Source organism: Oculina patagonica, chromosome 10, assembly GCF_052425735.1.
Source record: "Oculina patagonica isolate OP01 chromosome 10, crgOcupat, whole genome shotgun sequence".
NCBI classification, from domain to species: Eukaryota; Metazoa; Cnidaria; class Anthozoa; order Scleractinia; family Oculinidae; genus Oculina; species Oculina patagonica.
The window spans coordinates 22,774,073-22,787,815 of record NC_135767.1 but is presented as its reverse complement, the minus strand read 5'-3'; the positions used below and the strand labels follow the sequence as shown (position 1 = coordinate 22,787,815).

At 38.5% G+C, this 13,743-nt stretch overlaps 1 pseudogene across 1 annotated transcript; it reads left to right on the top strand.

Annotated features, from left to right (window-relative positions):
• Positions 1 to 870: 870 nt before the first annotated feature.
• LOC144667359 (VWFA and cache domain-containing protein 1-like) lies at positions 871 to 12,909 on the top strand (annotated as a pseudogene). The gene is made up of 14 exons (XR_013573303.1): positions 871 to 1,038; positions 1,950 to 2,541; positions 2,924 to 3,071; positions 3,799 to 4,082; positions 5,354 to 5,489; positions 6,418 to 6,691; positions 7,102 to 7,298; positions 7,592 to 7,672; positions 8,214 to 8,526; positions 8,972 to 9,160; positions 9,633 to 9,973; positions 10,255 to 10,405; positions 10,978 to 11,204; positions 12,755 to 12,909. The product of XR_013573303.1 is annotated as a VWFA and cache domain-containing protein 1-like (transcript).
• Positions 12,910 to 13,743: the final 834 nt, after the last annotated feature.

The following is a 13,743-nucleotide window of genomic DNA, read 5'->3' as shown; positions in this document are numbered from 1 at the left end:
TGGGGTATTAAATTTAACGTATTTTTCCCCTTTGAGAAATGAGATCAAAAAAGGATGTAATAAGTTGTTTCTCTTACATATTTTCTTGAAGATGTGGAAGATTAGGAGCATTTCTGTTGATTTTGCATGGCGCGCACATCAACTTATAAAGTCAAGACTGCACGCGTGCATTCCTTACTTCGTTTGCTTTAACTCAGTATTTCTGTAATAGCCAATTACTTGCCTAATATGCAAATTAGAATTGGTAGCGAAATCCCAACGCGAAGACACAAGCGGCATAAACCCCTAAACCGTAAACGGTACTACCGTGAGCTATCGGATAGTAACAACCCCAACACAAAGTGTTAGAGTTTGGTCCAAGCAATTTTTCGTAAAAGTTTGTTCCGCCCTTTGCGAAAAAAAAAACTGTTCAAGCGTATTTTGTGCGCGTTTGCTGACACGAAAACGTTGTAGCAAGTTCCTTTTAGGACAATCGGGAGGTTCTTGTTTAACCTGCGTCACAAAAACGCTGCGAAAAGGTTACACGATAAATTGCTTTGTTTAAGTAGTTTTACTGGATAAAAATACGATGTATAACATAGCACGACTTAGCCAATTGTCCAATGCGAGTCCAAAATCGCACATTACTATGCAAACCAAACATTGTATTCACTTCAAATACAAGTGTCGACTTTAAAAAAATAATACATTATAAGTGAATGAAGATATTATGTGTCTAGAGTCACGTAACAGGAACACATAGTTTATGAATTCGTCATCCGCTAAAATTGATCAGTTGTAAAAGTATCAAGACTTAGAAGACTGCGTACTGATAAATCGCGACATTGAATAACACAGGAATCGCGTTTTAAAGAAGTTTGCTGTTCCAAAATGACAGCAGCTTTGTCGACCATGCATCGTGACAGATATTTGATGATTTTAATGTTTTGTTCGACGTTGCACTATCCATGCGTGACAGAAGATCTGCTTGACCCAAGACTTCTCAGTCAAACGCTCCTTAAACTAGCTACAGATGGACTTGGTGTCTCAGATTTACAGGTAACAAAATAAAATTATTTCTACGAGTTTTATTTTTGTATATTACTTCGATTTGTGTTTTTCTATGTGTGACAATTCAAGAGTAATTTAGTTTTTGCAATTGCATAGATTGTTTTTTTCACTGCTCTAGAAAGCTTTTTAAATGAATGCCCTTAATGGGGCTTTGCCACGAATTTTAACAGCGAAATAAATATTTGTGTCGTAGGAAACCTCAAAATAATGGACCGTTTTTTAACAATTTTACATTAGCTCTGAAACTGTTAACTGGTTTGACTTCTCTATGCAACTCAAAATCTTACTTCACATTCTCAGAGATGCAATTTTTCACAATTTTTATTGCCTACCACTAATTTCAGAACAGTTTAGATCAAAGTTCCGCAAAACTCCTGTGACGTAGCTCCTTTAATAAAAAGCTTAAAGGGAGGTTACGTCCAGTTACTGCGCATGTCACCATTTTCATTATCACTGACACTGACCTTGACACAGGCGGGCCAGTATATTGTGGTCTATTAAAAGCGGACTTTGGTTTTTATTTCCTTTAGTGTTGGGTTATGGAAATGAATACTGGACAATGTAAAATAGAAATCAAACTGGTCTGAAAACTTCAGAAAACGAAACCTAAATTAAAACGACAGCATATATCACTTTTGCAAGGGCACATGTGAATTGCTGGCTACCTTTCGAAAAAAAATTACAACTCGCTCAAGGTTAATTTGTTCCCTAAGACATGGACGGGGACGAATCACTTTGTCAAGTTTACTGTCAAGGGATTAAGTTGCAATAACGCTTTGACTCGGTTTGTTTTTAGTTTATAACGTTCATGTTCATACTTCTACTTGAATTTTTTACAATTCTTTTTTGTACAGATGATGCTTATTCTACAAAAGCTCTTCTTCTTGTTTCCATGTTAGGAACATTTTGACAAGTTACAGTTTACTGAGACTGCAGTAAATGGCAGTTCCATCATCCGCACTGTGGCAGCGGAGGTTTCAAGCAAGTTCAGGGAACGATTCCTCGTTGTGCGAAAACTTAAACAAGCCGTTGAATTGTCTTGGCCCACATCTCCTACAACAAACCCAACGGAATGTTGTCAGATAGCGAGCTTGTCATTTGGCCTAGAGTACGATTCAAGATTTCGCAAGAAAGTTGACTTCTCACGTGTATGTGTGAAAATACCTGATGGTGCTCATTCCTCAAGAAAACATGTCGCTGATTCTGTAGTGGAGAAGATGAAAGATATGATGAAAAATCATCCATTTATAAAATGGCAATACTTTGCATCAGAAGATGGCACTTACACAAAATTTCCCAGCGTTTGAGGATACAGCAGACTGCAGATCTTATGATCCTCGTTTCAGACCTTTTTATGTGGAGACAGCCACACCAGAACCGAAAGATGTTGTTCTTGTAATTGACACCAGTGGATCGATGCTTGGAGATCGGATTAGAGTGGCTAAAGAGGCTGCTAAAACAGTTTTAAGTACAATGAATCCAATGGATAGAGTAAGTATTCAATAACGAAGAGCTTACAACTGTATTTAAGGGCTTAAGCCGAGTTTAAAATGAAATGGCTACGAGCCTTCTTTAAACAATGAATGTGACATCAACCGTAAAGGTTTACATCCACTTCTCGTCCGTTTGTAAACTTGTTAGACCAACTGGCTGGCTGACTGACTGATTGACTGGCTGATTGGCTGGCTGACTGATTGACTGGCTGTCTAAGTGACTGTCTGACTGAATAACTGATTGACTGACTGAGTGACGGACTGACTGTCGGACTGGCTGGCTGGCTGGCTGGCTGACGGGCTGACGGGCTGGCTGGTTGTCTGGCTGACTGCTGACTAAGTGACCTCGTAACTGATTCACTGTCTTTTGATATTTTCAGATTGGATTGGTGAACTTCAACATCCAGGCCGAAACACCAACTGGATATAATAATGATGGAAGAAGCTGCCACAGCGAAAGATTAGCAGATGCCACACCAATTAACATAAAATTCTTGAAGGATTACGTAGATGGACTTTTTGTTAGAGGTAAGGATTTCCATTAGAGTCCGCATGGATTTTTCATTTGGATTTTGCTCAGAAAATGATTTGAGTTTTAGAACTTGAATGTGAGCCCATTTTACCAGTATATTGGGAAATCTATACTGGACTATATCGCGTAATGCAAATCGTTTCTTTGCCAGATATCCAAGAACAGTACGTCCAGTTAAGGTTAAGGTAAAGGGACTTTAGGTAAAAGTAAAGGGACTTTCCTATAAAGGGCAAGACGTTTTACTGCTGCAAGGAATTATTTAAATCTTGATCAGTACACCATAATTGTCCCGATTTTCGATCTTCATGTCTTCAATGCGGATTTCATAATCGGCTCTTTTCGCGTTTGTATTGGTTAAAAGTTTATGAATTTTATGAATTACTTTGCTTCGCTGCATCGAAAATGAAAAAAGCAAGAGAGGAAGTTAGCTTATATGTATAACGTGTTCACTTCAACCAGGTCAAAGACAAAAGGTCACGTCCGTCAGTTGTTATTGGTAGATTTCGATCCATTTTGTTCGTTTCTGTTTTTCATTGTTCGTTGGCTGCCGCTATAATTATCACGGCAGCGAAAAATGCAATCGTTAGTTAGATTTTGAATTTCAGAGTTCCCATATCACTGAAAACTGCAATAATCTCCACTGGGAACTTTTTCCTTACATTTAATTATAATAATTATAAGAGAGTAATTATAAACTGATGTCTTTTTGTTTCCTTTCCAAAGGATCAACTTTTTATTCCAACGCATTTACTCGGGCCTTCGATTTGATGAAGAATTCATCTGCTGGAGAGGGTCCGTCCAGGAAAAAGGTCATTATCTTTTTAACAGATGGTCAACCAACCGACGATGGAAAGACAATCATGCAGACGATAAAAACAAAGAACGCAGAGCTTAACAATACAGTCGTTATAATGACGTATGGGATTTTACAGGACTTGCAAATACTTCGAGATATCGCTAAGCAAGATGGAACTCGGTATGGCGTACCAAAAGCGCCTGACGTCACTGTAAGTACATATTAGGCAGAGAGAAATGTCGAATTTTTCTTTAATTTAAACGTGAAAACGAGCTGGCATTCAGGTCATTAAATAATTTAAAAACATGAATACCACAGGATGAAAATCAAATAAGGAAAACCCAAAGACGACGTTATAGTTGCTGGAATGATAAGCTTTTGTTGATGCTGCTTTCATTTACGAAGAGCAGTAAAAAAGGGTTTTCATGCTTGGGGCAGTTGTAACTCTCTGTTATTTTGTCTTTAAGTGTTTCGACCATTAATAATAATTAGTTTTTAAATCCAAAGTGACTTCTTAAAATCGGGAAAAAGGGTTTAGATCAAGAATAAAAAGTTGGTGAAATAAACAGTTAATGTGTAATGCGTATGTAATATTATTAATTAATATACAATCTTCGTTCACTGTCCAAAATCCACGCGGGCAATTGGTTAAAATAGATCACGTGATTTTGCTTTACCTGTCGTCAGCAAACTCCGACAGTGCAGTATTGACAATAATGCACAAAAATCGTGCATTATTGAAAATGTCTTCAGCTTCAAGGCTTATAGAAGTGGAAGAAAAATATATTCCTCAAATTATCAACGATCCAATACCAAACAAAATCGAAGAGGATAACAACTTGAAGCGCTTTCGTGTTCAAAGGTAAACTGCAGCTCAATAAATACATTTTTGTGTGCGATTGACTTGCTTGTAGTTGCTTGATTGTGAAAGCCATCGACTTGCTTTGAGCAAGCTTGTCGCTGACTGTATTTATGAACGACCACAGCTGATGAACGATTTTATGAACCATTTTAAGCTTTATTTCTGTACGGCTTATTTGTGATTTTTATATTATTGATGAAATCCCGTGTAATTATGTACTACTACACTTCTTATTTTTAAACATTAAGCTTATTGTTTGAAGTTCGTTAAGTCGATGATCGCTTGCAGTGTACTCAGATTGTATATTAAAAGGGTTAGAGTCTCTCCGTTCGTGTTTTGTTGACAAATACACGCACTTGCTGGCCTCACAATGAACTCGAAATTTTCAATACTGCACTCGGTTACGCCTAGTGCAGTATAGAAAATTTCTCGTTCATTGTGCGGCCAGCGCGTGCGTGTATTTGTCAACAAAACACTCACAACAGTCTCTAACCCATAATCAAATGTAGTGAGCCACGTGTTTATTTATTCATTTCCCATGATTTGTATTTTTTCATCATTAAAACTAATATAATTGACCTTTATTAATGTTTTTTTGATTTTGTTTCCTCTATTCACAGGCCGGAAAATTCACTTATGTGCAAGACACGAAAAACTTACGAAGAGACTTGGCAACGTACTACGATTTCTTCTCAACAAACACTATTCGTGATAAACCAATCATATCCATTCCTTATGTAGATGCCTTTGGAACAGGTAAAGTGCCAAAGGATGCAAAAGTTTGATGCAAACATTGGTTGGTTTATGAGATACTAAAATATATAAACTTTGGTTCTTAGAGTTATGAAAAAGCTTAAATGATCTTATAATGGTGGACATTGGCTGCGGTCACATCTACGAGGTAACTAAAGTTTAACTATAGTTAGTCTCAAGTTACGTGACGTCATACCTAACTATAGTTAATGCTTTCGGTCGTCTTTGCGATCACACCAATGCAGCTAATTATAGTTAGTTCTGATTAGCTTGTGAATAATTTCCAATTTAAATTAGTTCATGGCAGCCCTTGTTGTTGATCTGTGTCTAGTTGTTCCTCTATTTTTTTTCTATTTTTGCACGGTATCTCGGCGTTGAAGAAAATAAAAAGAAGTAAGGATGCTAGAAGCCGAAGAATTCAAGCTTTATTTTTGCTAACATTGGTGATATGTAATTTTTTGGCACGTTGTTTTTCTTTTTTTCCTTCCCTTCACGCTTTGTTTTGCATATTTATGTTCATCTCGCACGTGCGAAAATAACTGTCGCATTCTGATTGGTTTTTCGTTTGTAAACTTAAGACTAACCCATGAACCCTGCTTGGGTATAACTATAGTTTGGATCAGCGAGGCGTAAATTTTCTAACTATAGTTAGGGTGAACAGAGAAGCGGTCACATTACCGAAATAGCTAACTATAGCATATATATGGTGATAAAACGTTCCCAAAGGGTTAAGGGTGGGTGAGCTTGTTGGTTAAATTAAAAGGCGTATAAATAAATGTACGGCTTCATGAAACGAATTTCATATGACCGATGCGTCTTTCTTTTTAACCGTTATCCTTTTTGCCATGTTTGATGCCGTCCCTTCATTCATTCATTCATTCATTTGCATCGTAAGGTAATAGTTTTGTTATCAACTGTTTTATACCCACAGGTCTCTTAACATCCATAACACTGCCCTGTTATCACCAAGGCAAATTCATTGGTGTTGTTGGTACAGACCTTAGCATGGAAGACCTTCTTTCTGAAATCACCTACTTTCAGAAAGGGCAGTCAAGTTATGCTTTCATGGCCGACAGCTCCGGAAGGACCATGATGCATCCTCTTCTACCAGCCCCTTCTGACGCTTATGGGGACCCGATATTTATGGACATCACGGCCTTAGAACCTGAACCGGAGTTTGATTCCGTATTTGAATCTATTAAAAAGTAAGAACGTTATAGTCCAGTATGGAACGAACTTGAATATATTTTAAAGCTCTCATAGCCATAACATTCTGATAAACCCTCTGATCCTCCTCTGATTAATCAGTGGAAAATTGGTAATATGGCAGATAATAAGAACCATCATAAATCGGGGCCACCATATCGTCAGAATAAAGCTCGATTTAACTACAGTACATAACTTTAATCCTAACGTATCAAACTAAATGGCAATAATAGATCTCTTGAGTTATCCAAGTTACATGGGTTTAAAATCTGCCAGGAAGCTACTCGTACCATCAGCAGGACAAATTGAATACTTACTTTTATAGGTTAAAGGGAAACAAAATGAATTTTTGATCTTGTGGTTGTAATTGTTGGTAATGTTGTTGATGTGCCTATTGTCTATTTTGTAGTGGTGGATCTGGACAGAAGAATATTTCATCAAAACGTTTTCTGCCTCGTGGTGACAAAGTACAAGAAGGAGTTACAGTTTTAGAGGTGCCATCAACTTATCACTGGATGCCAGTTGAAGAGACAAATTTTACCGTTGGGATTGTCGTAGCAGTTGGTGATAAGGACGAAAACCTTGGAAGTCAATCTATTCCTCCAGGTAAATAAAAGAGCACACGCTCCTTCCGATAGATAGAAGCACACTTATACAATGTAAACAGATGTAGTTGAATGCTGAGTCCGTATCTTAATGAAAAGAAACAAAAAGAAAAAAAATGTTGCTAATTTGTGTAGAATTTATAGACGCAAAGGTGATCCGGCGCAGATGGAAGCTAAATTTTGTACTAAGTGTTTAACACACGCATACACTGTGAGTTCTGAATAGCTGTCGAGAACACCTTCGTAAAATAAGTGGGGCTACTTATCGTCTCCGCTTTGTGCTTAACTACATAGGTTTTACGTTTCTGTACCATCGTTTGGACTTAATCAAGCCTGGAAAACCCTGCGTTCACTTTGGACGATACTCAACTAAAGGTTTGTATTAAGATACGTAATAATTGGGTTGGGAAAAGTTATGATGTATTTTTGAACAATCCACAAAAATTTCTGATTTTTATGTTCAGGATGTTTCATATTTTACACAAGTTATTGGCAGTTTTTACAAGATTTTCGACATCTGGTAATAGTTGGTTTAGAAATCGTTACGCTAAGTTATTGCTTTAACGGTGCTGTCCGGTAGGATATAATTATCCTTCTGTATCCATTTTCGCCGCCATCAGGGCCGTTCAACTTTAGCGACCAGAGGCGGTGATGGAAGGTCATCAGAATAGAACTAAAATGCATCCTCGACCATCTCGTGTGTGTGTCATTGTTGGCATTAGGTGACAATCTGGTCTCTAGCTAGCTTGAGGTCAGCTGTGATCTTAAATACCTGCCGATAAGCCGGAACCACTGGAACACTCCCATTGGTACACTCTGATTTCATGATTAACTATGTTTTCCTTAATTTATGTATCTGCAAAGAAGTTTTAAATACTTATACCGTCCTTGCAGTGGATTATCGGCTATATTTCAGATTCGACAGTTGTGAAATTTGGTGCAGAAGCCTTTCAAGATCCATACACCTATCTTGGATTGGATGAGACCATATCTCGTGTCAGCGCCTACAGAATATTCATGACAGGTGTAAGCGCACACAATCCTGGATTCAAACCTGGCATTCGGGACACAGTTATAGCTACAAGAAAGGTCGAGGAAATTTGGTTCCGAAAAAAGAAAGATTACACAAAATATCTGGTTTGGAGATATGTTGGCACCGCAAATGGTGTGTTCAGAATGACTCCTGGGACATCAATGGCGAAATCGTTCGACCCAAGAAGAAGACCATGGTAACGTATCTGTCTGTAAAAGGGTGAACGCGATAGTGCATATTTAGTTTGGTTTTGAACTCCTTTTCATTGGTTCAACAAACAAACAAACATAACGTGTTGTTAACAATGAGAAAAAATATAAATTTAAGTTGTTAAATCTAATCCAATCTAATCCAGTCCAAACCAATCTAGTTAATCCAAACCAGAATGTATTTGACAGAATGTTTTGACTGAACAAAAAAAGGGTAGCATAATAGTGACAATGACTGTCGATAGCATGTTGATAACGATGATGACGATGAAAACAATCACACTGATGGTTGCCCGAATTTGCTGATTATCACGACGATTCGGACGGGGGCCATGGCGATGATAGTGTCTATGGCGATGGTGATGATGACAATAAAGATGGGATGATGATGACGATATTTCCGTAAACATTTAACAAATCTTGTCATTTTAGGTACCTCTCAGCGATAAGCAATACGGGATTGATTGCACTTTCCACGCCATACATAGACGCTGCGGGAACAGGAGTGGTGATAACTGCTTCCCACTCTATATACCGTGGAGAAATAAACAGCCAACATACAACAAATGATCAAGTTATTGGAGTCGTGGGTGCGGACTTCCCTTTATCATACTTTAGAAAGTAAGACTGCCTGTCAAGTTATTTTAAACAATTAGTTACGTCAGGCTTAGTGATTACTGGATACTGAATATCCCAAGAATAGAATGATAATAGCTAAGGTCGTGTATAGTGTGATCGTCCGGGTGAGAGTAGTTCTGAGAAGAACTGTTGTTAGTGTTGGCGAGTCACCAACAACAGTTCTTCTCAGAACGACTCTCACCCGGACAATCACACTATACGACCCACTGATACTCCTGGGATCAAACCATTTACTACATTATAAATCTTTGGAATAATTATTAAATAACTGACGTAGTCGATCTTGGTACAAAATCGATTCGCCATCTAGGGTCATGACACTTTAAATTTGACATTGTCGACAAATGAGTATTACATCGGACAAGCAGAACCCCAGGAATTGGACTCGAATCGGTATTCCTACTCACACTTAGATTTGCATATTTTTGTTAACTGGAAATGATTTATTTTTCAGACTCTTGACAGATACCTATCCAAAGTGCAAGGAAAGCAACTATGACTGTTTCGTGTTGGACGGTGCGGGATTTCTGATCATGCACGATGATTTCCTTGTACCTGACATAACAGCTAAAACACTGGAATATGTCCACATCACCGAAAAGGAAAAAGACATTGCTGAGGATCTTATAAAGAATGAATATTTAGTGAAAAAGGAATGCCGCAACTTGGAGGAAATCAAACTACAGAGCTTTTACGAGTTAAAGATTCCACGACAAGGCGTGAATACGCTTGATAGCGGAGACCTTTGCAAGACGTACCAGCTTGCTAGCGTGGTGGGAAGCAATGCGTTTATGGGTAAGGAGTTCACGTGGCTCCTGAGCCCTATAATTAAATAAAGGCATCTCTCTCACGCACACACGCATACAAATCTGGGTAACCTTGGCTTCTTGCTTAATTAATTAGCCTTATGTAGTTTTTTTTAAATTTTTCTTTCCTGCAAGGACAATTGAGCCGTCTAAAATCCCATTTAAGATGGGAATGACAGCAGCAACAAAAAGTGTAATCAACGCACGCTTTGACATCTCACTCACCGATTTAACTATTGTTTTACTATTGAGTGCTGTTTCTATTAACAGGAATCATATCACGTAACAGTTCCTGTTACTCCAAATCTTGCACATGCTCCAGTTATAAAGAATGTTCCAATGAGCAGGGTTTGACCTGTCAGTGCCCATGCTCCTCGCCACTTGAGTTCCATTACTGTAGAAGCGAGTTTCCTGCCAGCAAGTAAGTAAAGACTCATCTACAGCACAGATCAAGTTAATACAAAAAATATTGTAATAATAACACCTTATAACACGCAATTTACCAAAAGATTCAAACATGATGAAGGAAGAAACACAAACATGAATATCAGTGCTGCCAAGAAACAACATTAAAATCAAAAGAGACCATTAGTTTGTTTTGAGAGAAAGGACACATTTCGGGGCCTTAACCAGACCTTTGCCATAGACGAGGCAAGATCTTGCTAGGGGGTTCTGGGGGCATGCTGGGGGTTCTGGGGGCATGCTCTACTAGAAGCTTTGAAACTCTTTCAGAGTCCGTTTTGATGAGGTATTTCTTGGGAAAACTCAATCGTGTTCGGCTGAGGATTATTTTCCTAACAAAACATATTTTGTGTTTAATTTTGAACAAAAATCAAGACGAGGCAAGTACCTCGTCTTGCCTCTTGCTAGTTACGGCCCTGCATTTAAATTCCTCGTGTGCAAAGAAATGATGGTAAATGTCATACTGACACTGCTTTATGGAATGTTACACGAACCTGTGCTTTACCAAATTGTTGTTAATTTTCTTCGCAGTATTTCTATTTGTCCTGTACCAGCCCCTCTCGTCCCATCTGAACGAGTCAATGATCCTCCAGTAAGTGTCTTAGAGAAATGTTTTGACCCACAATGCAAGAAAAAGACAGATTCAGGGTCATGTGATGGAGTCGTGGGATGCTATTGGTGCGTTAGAGACAGGAACAACGCTCCACTTTCCAATGAATACTGCGCGGATATCAATTCCTGTTATGGTGGAATAGAAGGTAGGTTGGAGAAACACACCATCGTGCTTCGTTTTCACTTTGTGTGGTCAATAATAAGAAGCAACTAAAAATAAATTATTTTAATCATTTTTCCAGAAAATAACATCTGGGGACGCAATCAATTCGACATAAACTACAGTTACCTTCCGTAGAGAATTTTTTTTCACCTAAACAACATGCCACTTAATAGGGGGTTACTATAGTAATTTTGCTTGACTTTGCATCCAAGGTAGGTTTTACCTGAGCCTCAAAGCTTTTGCCCGTTTCCCGTGTTAATATACGGGAATGAAAAATCGTGAACTGCAACAGGCTGTTTTTTAAATTCATGACGTCATTTGTACAATATGACGTCATTATTGACCCGTAAAATCTGCTTTCGGGCCAAGTGGTCCAACATGCCGGAGCTTATCCTGGTTTCAGTAGCATGAAGTGACTAGAAGTATTTCTACTACTTCCTGGATGGGATGCTAGTCCACCGTTCAGTTACCCTCCCCCCCCCCCCCCCCCTTAAGCCTTAAGCATTAGATTCGCCGGTAATAATTAATACACCTGCATCAGTGTATAGAGGCGCTGTGAGAGTAAAGTGTCTTGGCCGAAAACACAACACAGTGACCTCCACCAGGGCTGGAACCGGACGGGACGATCGGGCCTCCAGCGCTAACCATTAGGCCATCGCGCCATCTACCATAATTTACAGGTAGACGCCGTTTAAATCAACATTATAAGATGCTCCACACGCCATATGAGTTCCATCAGCATAGCTGAAGTAATGTTCCATCTTTTCATACCACGTACTTCCCAAAGCTTTAAACGTACGTTCTTATTTAACTGAACGTTTCTGCAGGCAGAAAGCCTCCCGGGAGCAGTAGATATCCAGATGGCAATCGATGCCACAAGAAAACAAATGCACGGTTGTGCCGTGGAGTCGCGGGTTGCTATTGGTGCGTTCGAGACGAAAACAACTATCCGCTGTATAAGGAATACTGTGCTGATATCAATTACTGTTATGGTGGAACAGAAGGTAGGTTTTTCTGAGCCTCAAAGGTTATGTCCGTTTCGTTCGAAATGAAAGGGAATAAATCAAGCAGTTTTTTTTTTTTAACTCCAAAGTAGCTGATTTTAAACCTTTGGCTTCATTTATACCATTCCCAGCCGACAGGTGTAGGTCATAAAGTATGAAGATAACTCCGACGAACATCTTCCAGTAGTCAATTGTTTAGCCAAGAACGAGGGTATAGATTTGAAGAAACGTAATTTGATTCAAATCAGTTTCAAACGATAAACAATTTTTAAAAACAAGCGAAACTTGTATACGTTACAAGAATTACACGCATAACTTTGTAAAGAATAAAATAAACAAAGCAAGTTTCCTAACAAAGTTATACAAACAACATCAATTCCTTAGTGGCTTTGATCCCAGTATTCAGGCTAGGTTTGGCAGTTTGGTTAGCAAACAAATTGGCGTTTGCGTTCCAGGGAAAATTGTGTGCAAACCATCAATGCTAACCTCAATAAAAACTGCATGGATGATACTCTACTTAATTCCTCAGGCGCAAGTGCTCCTGGAACCGACAGTACTCCGACTGACTCCGACAGTACTCCGACCGGTGATGGTGGTCAGGGCGGGCCGTCGGATGGAGCTAGTAGCAATAAGAACGTACTGTCGGGTTTAGCTATCATGTGTATTGTTCAAGCGTTATTGTAACTGAATAGTCAACACGCTATTTAACCAGTGACTGCTCAGGTCCATACGACAACGTACAACGCACCTTTTCCATCATATTTTATAAAGTAAGGTCGCTTAGAGTAATCATCGTTACCGGCTGGATAAAAGCAACAATTTGTGATTGCAGCTTCTATTAGAGTCGAAGCTCTCCTAACGGCCACTCTTGTAAGCGGACAGCTCTGCTTACGGTCACTTTGTTTGAAACCCCATTTTAACTAGTAAGTAAGTAAGTAAGTAAGTACTTTATTTAAACACATATCACCAATGAGCCTCGGGCTCGTTTAAAAGTGAACGTGTATTCTAAAAATTACAATGTAAAAAATTTAAATACGATTATCTATTCATTAAAAATACAAAAATTAGACTATAAAATATAAAATTGGAAAACTGGACTATAAAATTAAAAAACTATGTAGACAATAAAATTTAAAAATATAAACTAATCGATACAAAGATTACAGCTACGGTTGGCCTCGGTTATCAGGTTAACATTGTTCAGTAAATTTTTACAAATTCTAAGAGAGGACGCTCCTCTTATATTGTCAGGTAGGTTGTTCCATAAACGTGAAGTTATGTAGCGATAAAATTTATGCAAATACTTTGATTTAAAGGTAGGCTGATTAAGTTTACAATAGCCTCTTAGATCATAATTGCTAGAACGCAATGAGAACTACCATACAAACTCTGTATTTTAACATTCTCGTAAGCGGACATTCCCGACTTTTCCCGTAAGCGGCCGCGGACACTTTCAGAGATCACGACTTAGACTTTTTCTTTGTTTTTAAGCTCCCGTAAGCTCAAAGAAAATCCTAT